This window comes from Halichoerus grypus, chromosome 6 (genome assembly GCF_964656455.1).
Source record: "Halichoerus grypus chromosome 6, mHalGry1.hap1.1, whole genome shotgun sequence".
In the NCBI taxonomy this organism is placed as follows: Eukaryota; Metazoa; Chordata; class Mammalia; order Carnivora; family Phocidae; genus Halichoerus; species Halichoerus grypus.
In genome coordinates this window covers 43,779,166-43,785,498 of record NC_135717.1, presented here as the reverse complement: position 1 = coordinate 43,785,498, position 6,333 = coordinate 43,779,166, and the positions used below count along the sequence as shown (strand labels likewise).

Sequence of the window (6,333 nt, the reverse complement as noted above, 5' to 3'; positions counted from 1 at the left end):
GGCCAGCGTGGGAGACCACAGCCATGCCCAGAGTTGGTCTGCAGAGAAGAGGGGAAGATCCAGGAATGGTATGGTGGTTATGGAAGCTTTAGAAGCGCTGAAGACTTGAGTGCAGTGAGTGTGGGGGGCAATCATGGTATACTGTGCTTGTTTTCTTTGCCTTCTTCCCCAGATTACATCCACAGTCCCCAGCACCAGAACGAGGAGAGCCCATGGAGACAGGTCCCATATTGTTGGGCTGCCTTCTGGTTGTTCGGCTGTGCTGGGCCTGGGGGGGGTGTCACTCTGCCCGATAGTCAGAGATGCTCATCTGTTCGGAGACCCACCTGTAGGTGTGGGTCGTGCACCAGCGAGGACCCAGCATGGAAGCCTCAGACCAAGTCTCGGCTCCATGTCTGTGCTTTTGGCAAAGTCACAAAACCTGTGAGCATCAGTTTCCTCATCTGTAAAGTGGGGATGGGCATCTCTCCTCAACTCAGGGGGTCTTGGTAAGGATCCCACACATAGTGAATATTGCCCCTCTGCATGAAGAACTGACTGAATGCAAATCTTTACAGTGATTCTCTCCTGGGTAGAGATGCGTTCACAAAGCCTGGCTGATAGCGTCCTCATTGTGTCTGTCATCCCAGAGCTTGACAACGTTTGAGGTTCGCCTTTACCATGCGTCGAGCAGAAACTGAGTGAAGACTGGAAGCCTTGCCGATGAGCGCATCACCCCAGCGCCTCCCTGGCTCCCAGCAAAGGTGGTCACATGATGGTGAGCCATCCGCAGCACAGGGCATGATTTCACCATTGGCCTCAATGAGAGAACGAAGCGTTCTGTTCTCAGTAGGACGTATACGTAACAGTGCATAGAACGTAGTGGACATTAAGGTGGTAACTGTATCCACAAGGTTCCTAGCCCCAAATCAATGAAACTGGGAACTATAACCAGACATTTGCAGCTAGGAATGTCTATATTTACAATACTAAAATAGCTGCTTTAGTCATTTCAAAATCCCAGCCCATCACTCAATTGCTGTGGACCGCCACGCATGTCCTAACAGTTACGCATGCTGCAGATCGGCTCCTGGATGAAGTTCTCAACTGAGAAGGGCAACCAAAACAAAGAATCCAACTGCACTTTTAAATGAAATTTCTCTAAGAAACATTTGTCTGATAATTAAACACCACTGTGTCATTTCAGAAAATCAAATCTAGTCGGTAAATGCAAGCAGGTTCACAGGTTTATCAAACCTGAGGTACTTACACCTTTAGGAACTGCTTCTGTTTTTGTCATTCAGATTGGTTGGGTTTAATCTTAAATTCCTTGTTTCTTGTATGTCACAGGACATTCTATTTTCTACATGAATACAAGTCATGAGCGACAAATCTGTTAGGCTGGACCTCACCTTATGAAATATTTGGGTTTCTGAGAAGTCTCAGGCCACCTCTGAGTGCTGATACTGTTCAGAGAACGTGCGTAGCATCACTCAGTCCAATGAACCAAACTCATTGTCATCATCATCTCCTTTTTATCCGCTATGAAACTGTGTCCCTTACAAATCTTACAACTGCAACGGCAAACCTTACGTTGCCCTTTTTTGGTGAGGCATTTAGCGTGGGGCTCTTCTATACAAACATGAGAAACCAAATCAAATGACAGAACTGTATAAGAAAATGTTTCCTCCTCCATCTGGATCTTAATCTCCAAATGAAACACTGAATCTTTCCAGAAGCAAAAGCTGTTTTTCATGCAAGCAACTGTCAAGGTGCCATAATCCGCCACCGCAACCCGCAGTGGCGCATCTCAGGGCTGGGACACCACCCCCAGCCCGTCACTTCCAGGGCCGTCCTCGGCTCTGGCGGAAGTAAGCAGGGGCCCCAGCCCATCAGAGAACAGAAACCACAGTTCCAGTTTCCCTCAACGCTTCTCCAGATCACTGCTTGACTCGCAGGGGGTGAAAATCAAGGAGAACAAATCTTTGCAAACTGCTTGAATCACAGGCCGTGTCAAGGGACCATTGTGACATGGGTTCTTCCTTAAAGAATAGATTTATGGCACATCACTGAATATGCTGAAAACGTACAATTTCGGTGAGTAACAGGACAACAGGGTGCAGAGCAAGCAGGCCATCCACACACCACTCCCAACCCAGCAGCTCAGACTCGCGGGACCTCAGAGGAGATGCAATGCAGCATTCACTCCTTGGCGCCTCACTTGCTTCTCTGTGAACGGTGTGCCTGCTTCCTCTTATACCGAGTACAACCTGCACACACCTGTGTGAGTCCCCAGCAAGGGAACGCTCACTGGGTGGGCACACCTGGGAGCTGAGTACCTACCATGAAAAGACACCACCACATGTGATGGTAGAATGAAGGGTTAATGTGAAGGAGGCTCCACAGAAGAGGCTTCCCACCATGGCTGGTGGTGGCATGTGGGACCGTGAGCCGAATCCTGAGCAGACCAGGAATATACCGTTTGTGGGGGAGGGAGACGGGCCGGAAGCAGGGAAGACCGGCGCCGAGGTTTGTGAGACTCTCTGCGGCTCATGAGACCTCTGGAATGACTCACGATGGGCATGCACCCTTGCAAACCCAGGCTGAAAAGCGGGCCTTTGGAATTCAGACCCACCAGCATCTGTATCGCCTCCCTCTGGCCCCCTGGCTGCCTTACCGAACATCAGCAGCTCCGCATCTTCAGGGCCACCGTGATCCGTATGTAAACCTTTGCCTTAGTCACAGGGCGTTCTGAAGCTAGCGTCGCACTTTCCTCCAGAAAAGCCACCTCAGAGCATGGAGACGCATCTATTTCTGCCCCAAGACTGCTGAGCGCCTTCCCAGCTGGCAAGGGCTCCATGAAGCGCCTCTCCATCTGTGAAAGAAAGCCCGTATCGAGACCCCAAGACCCTGAGGAATGAGTCTGGCCCCGTGGGTCTCACACGTTAGGACCAGAAATCTTTTTTAGAGAGGAAACGGATCACCCAGCTCCGACATTCCTGCTCACCAACACACAGATGCGCACATCAACACACAGCCACAGAGCTTTCTATGGAACAAAAACATTAACGTGAGATGCTTCTCCAAAACTTTCGTTTCTGCATGATGAACCTGGAGGACAGTGTGCTAAGTGAAATAAGCCAGACACAGAAAGACAAATACAGCATGATCTCACCTCTATGTGCAATATGAGAAAAGTCAAGCTCATAATAGCAGAAAGTAGGGCAGGGGTCGCCAGGGGTTGGGGTGGCGGTGTGCCTGGTCAGAGGGTACAGACTTTCAGTTAGAGCACGAGTAAGTTCCGGGACTAACGCACGGTGACCTTAGTTAATAGCACTGTGCTGGATACTTGCAAGTTCTTGCTAGCAGATCTTCAGGGTTCCCACCCCACACACCACAAAGGTGTGAGCCAACAGGTGTGTTCATCAGCTTAGTTGTGATTATTTCATAATACAGATATATATATATATATATATATAGCAAATCATCACATTGTACGCTTTAAAATTATACACTTTTGTCAGTTATACCTCAATAAAGGTGGGGGAAATATTTTTTTTTTTTTTTTTTTGCATTCTTACTTTAGATTCAAATGGTCTTAAGGAAAATAATTTGGTATGTTATGGGTTTTGAGTTTCTGGGCAAACAACATGGAGGTGACACTTTGAAAGTCATCACGTGTGGTTCACTGAGAATCTGGACCAGGAATAAACGTTTTTAGGTTTCAGATAGCCCTGACTTGGGACAGATATCAGATTATGGCCTGTGTCTCCCCCAAGCCACAGTCCTCGGACTTCTGAACTTTATCTATTGGGTTTCCTGGACATCCAGATGAACAATAAAACTCCTTTTTCATTTGAAAGGTCCAATCAAGATTAGGCCCCTTATAAAAACATGTGGGAACAACCCCATAACTGCTCACAAAGTGCTTGTGTGGGTTTGCTTTTTCCCTTTGTGAATTGAGACACGGCTTATATAAATCAGGGGCCCTCTGTATGTTCGTTAAATAATGAATCCATTAAAAATAAGCAACTAGTGGGGCACCTGGGTGGCTCAGTCTGTTGGGCATCTGCCCAAGGCCCAGGTCATGATCTCAGGGTCCTGGGATCAAGCCCCACGTTGGGCTCCCTGCTCATCGGGGAGCCTCCTTCTCCCTCTCCCTCTGCCCCTACCCACTGCTCTCTCTCTCTCTCTAAAATAAATAAATAAATCTTTTTAAAAAATAACCAGCTAGTATGTATCTACATCATGCTTTCATTGTACTTCATAGTATTATATTGCCTATCCTAATTTCTCTTGCAGTTTTAACACACTGTGACGGTTGATTTCCTGTGTCAACTAAGCTGGGCTAAGGGAGGCCCAGGGAGCTGGTAAAAGGTGATTTCTGAGTGTCTGCAGGAGTGTCTCTGGAAGAGGTTAGCATTTGGACCAGCAGACCGAATAGAGAAGATACCCCCTGCCTTCACCAATGCACAGGCGACATCTAATCCTCGGAGGGCCTGAACACAACCACCAGGCAAAAGAAGGGTGCATGCACTCTCTCTGAACCCAAAGACATCCACACCTCTGGCTCTCAGGCCCTCAGACTCAGGTCGGCGTTTACACCATCAGCCACTGATTCTCAGGCTTCGAAGCGGCTCTTCTGGGTCTCCAGCTGCAGATGGCAGATGATGGGACTTGTCAGCTTCCATAACCACACGAGCCAATTCCTACAGTAAACCTCCTGTATAGATATGTACATCTGTATCTATACATACATTTTCTCAACTCCTTCACAAAACCTTTCTTTTCATGTCTTCATCAGACATCAAGTAAACGTCTCTAACATGATTAAAATGGGCATTCGGGGCAGTGGTTGCCCTTGGAGGAGTAGCTTTTATTAACGGACAAACATTGAAAATCAAAACTCCGGTACCGATCGCATCCTCTGGGAACTCGAGACGAGAATGCCAGTCAGCTGAGGTTGAGATTCTGACCACCGTTACCTGGCATAATAATGTAGCAGTGAGAACATCAGGAAGCCAACCAACCCTAGGAGCTGTGCACGCGGGCCGTTGTGCCCATTTGGTGAAGGAGCCGCCTGAGCTGAGCAGCGGACGGCTGCGGACACCGGGTCCTCTCCTCACGCATCCGTGCTGTGTTGTAGCTCACACTTAGGAGTCAGGGCTCATTGGCCCGGGTTCTTGGCATGTCCTGTGCTGTTTCTGTTGGATTCACTTGTGCACGTCAGATTTATCCTGTCTATGGGAGCAAGACTGGCCCTCGAGAATTATGGCCTCACACTCCGCCCGCCTCTCCCCCACTGCCTTCCTGTGGTTTGGTGGTGCCTGCAAGCCACTCTGAGGCTCTGCAAGTTCTGAGCCAGGCCTGGGGTCCTCAAGCTGTCCTTCCACGGGATCCGTGCCGCACCAACACCCCCTCACTCATGGTGGCCCTGGCCCTCCTGGGTCATCATCCACATTGTGACTTTGGAGTCCCCAACTTCTCCTTGGCTTTGATAACTACCTTGGAATTCCTCTTGTCTCAGGTGACTAATCGAGCCCCACGTAGCCTCCTGGTCCCCTCCTGGCTCGGAACTCTACCATCCAGGTGCCAGGCGTTGCCTAGGTGTTCACTTTGCGTGGTGCCTGCTGGGGAATTCCCTCCTTCCACACCTGCCACAGTGTCCCCGCCCCGTCCGGTCCCCGCAGGGGGAGGGCATAATTCCTTCCCCCAGTAGGTGATTAGATAGGAAGCTCTTTGTGCCACATACAGTACTTCCTAAAGACTTAATATTTGCGTTCAAAGGAATGAATTAACTAGTGGGAATGTCTGGCAAATGTTTGCAAACAGACATTCAGCACCTATCAGAATTGACTGCATGGGCGCTTGCCACCTCTTGGTCCCTCTGCGGTTCACTCTGTAGAGACCAACACTTCTGCATTTAAGATCCCTCTTGTTAAAAGGGTGTAAGAATTAGGTCAGCTAATGTAAAAGCTTTGCAAAACTGAGTGGTTGAGAATGACCTATTTCTAGGCTTCACAACACACAAGATTAAAAGGTTAAAAAAAAAAAAAGTATGGCCTCTTTAAGTACTTAGAGACCAGCACTTCATCAAGAATCTTTCAGTAAAAGATTTCATTTATCATGAAAGTTGAGGAACACATTATCGACTTGACAGCAGATTAAGGCTATTAAGAAAATTTGCTAAAATAAACATCGAACTTTCGCCCTGCAGGAATGGTGAAATTGCCAGTAATCACTAAGTAAAACATCCAGAGAACAGGATGAAGCCAATAGTCATCAAGCTTACACAGAGGACCCCGCAGGTAATGGGCTAACCCAAATAAAGAAAGGACGCAGCGTTAATTTACA

The 6,333-nt window shown here is 48.3% G+C and overlaps 1 long non-coding RNA gene across 1 annotated transcript; it reads left to right on the top strand.

Moving 5' to 3' along the window:
• The first annotated feature begins 3,307 nt into the window (after window positions 1–3,307).
• LOC118552814 (uncharacterized) lies at window positions 3,308–6,067 on the top strand. The gene is made up of 2 exons (XR_004925702.2): window positions 3,308–3,395; window positions 4,282–6,067. It is a non-coding gene; the product is annotated as an uncharacterized LOC118552814 (long non-coding RNA).
• The last annotated feature ends 266 nt before the right edge of the window (window positions 6,068–6,333 follow it).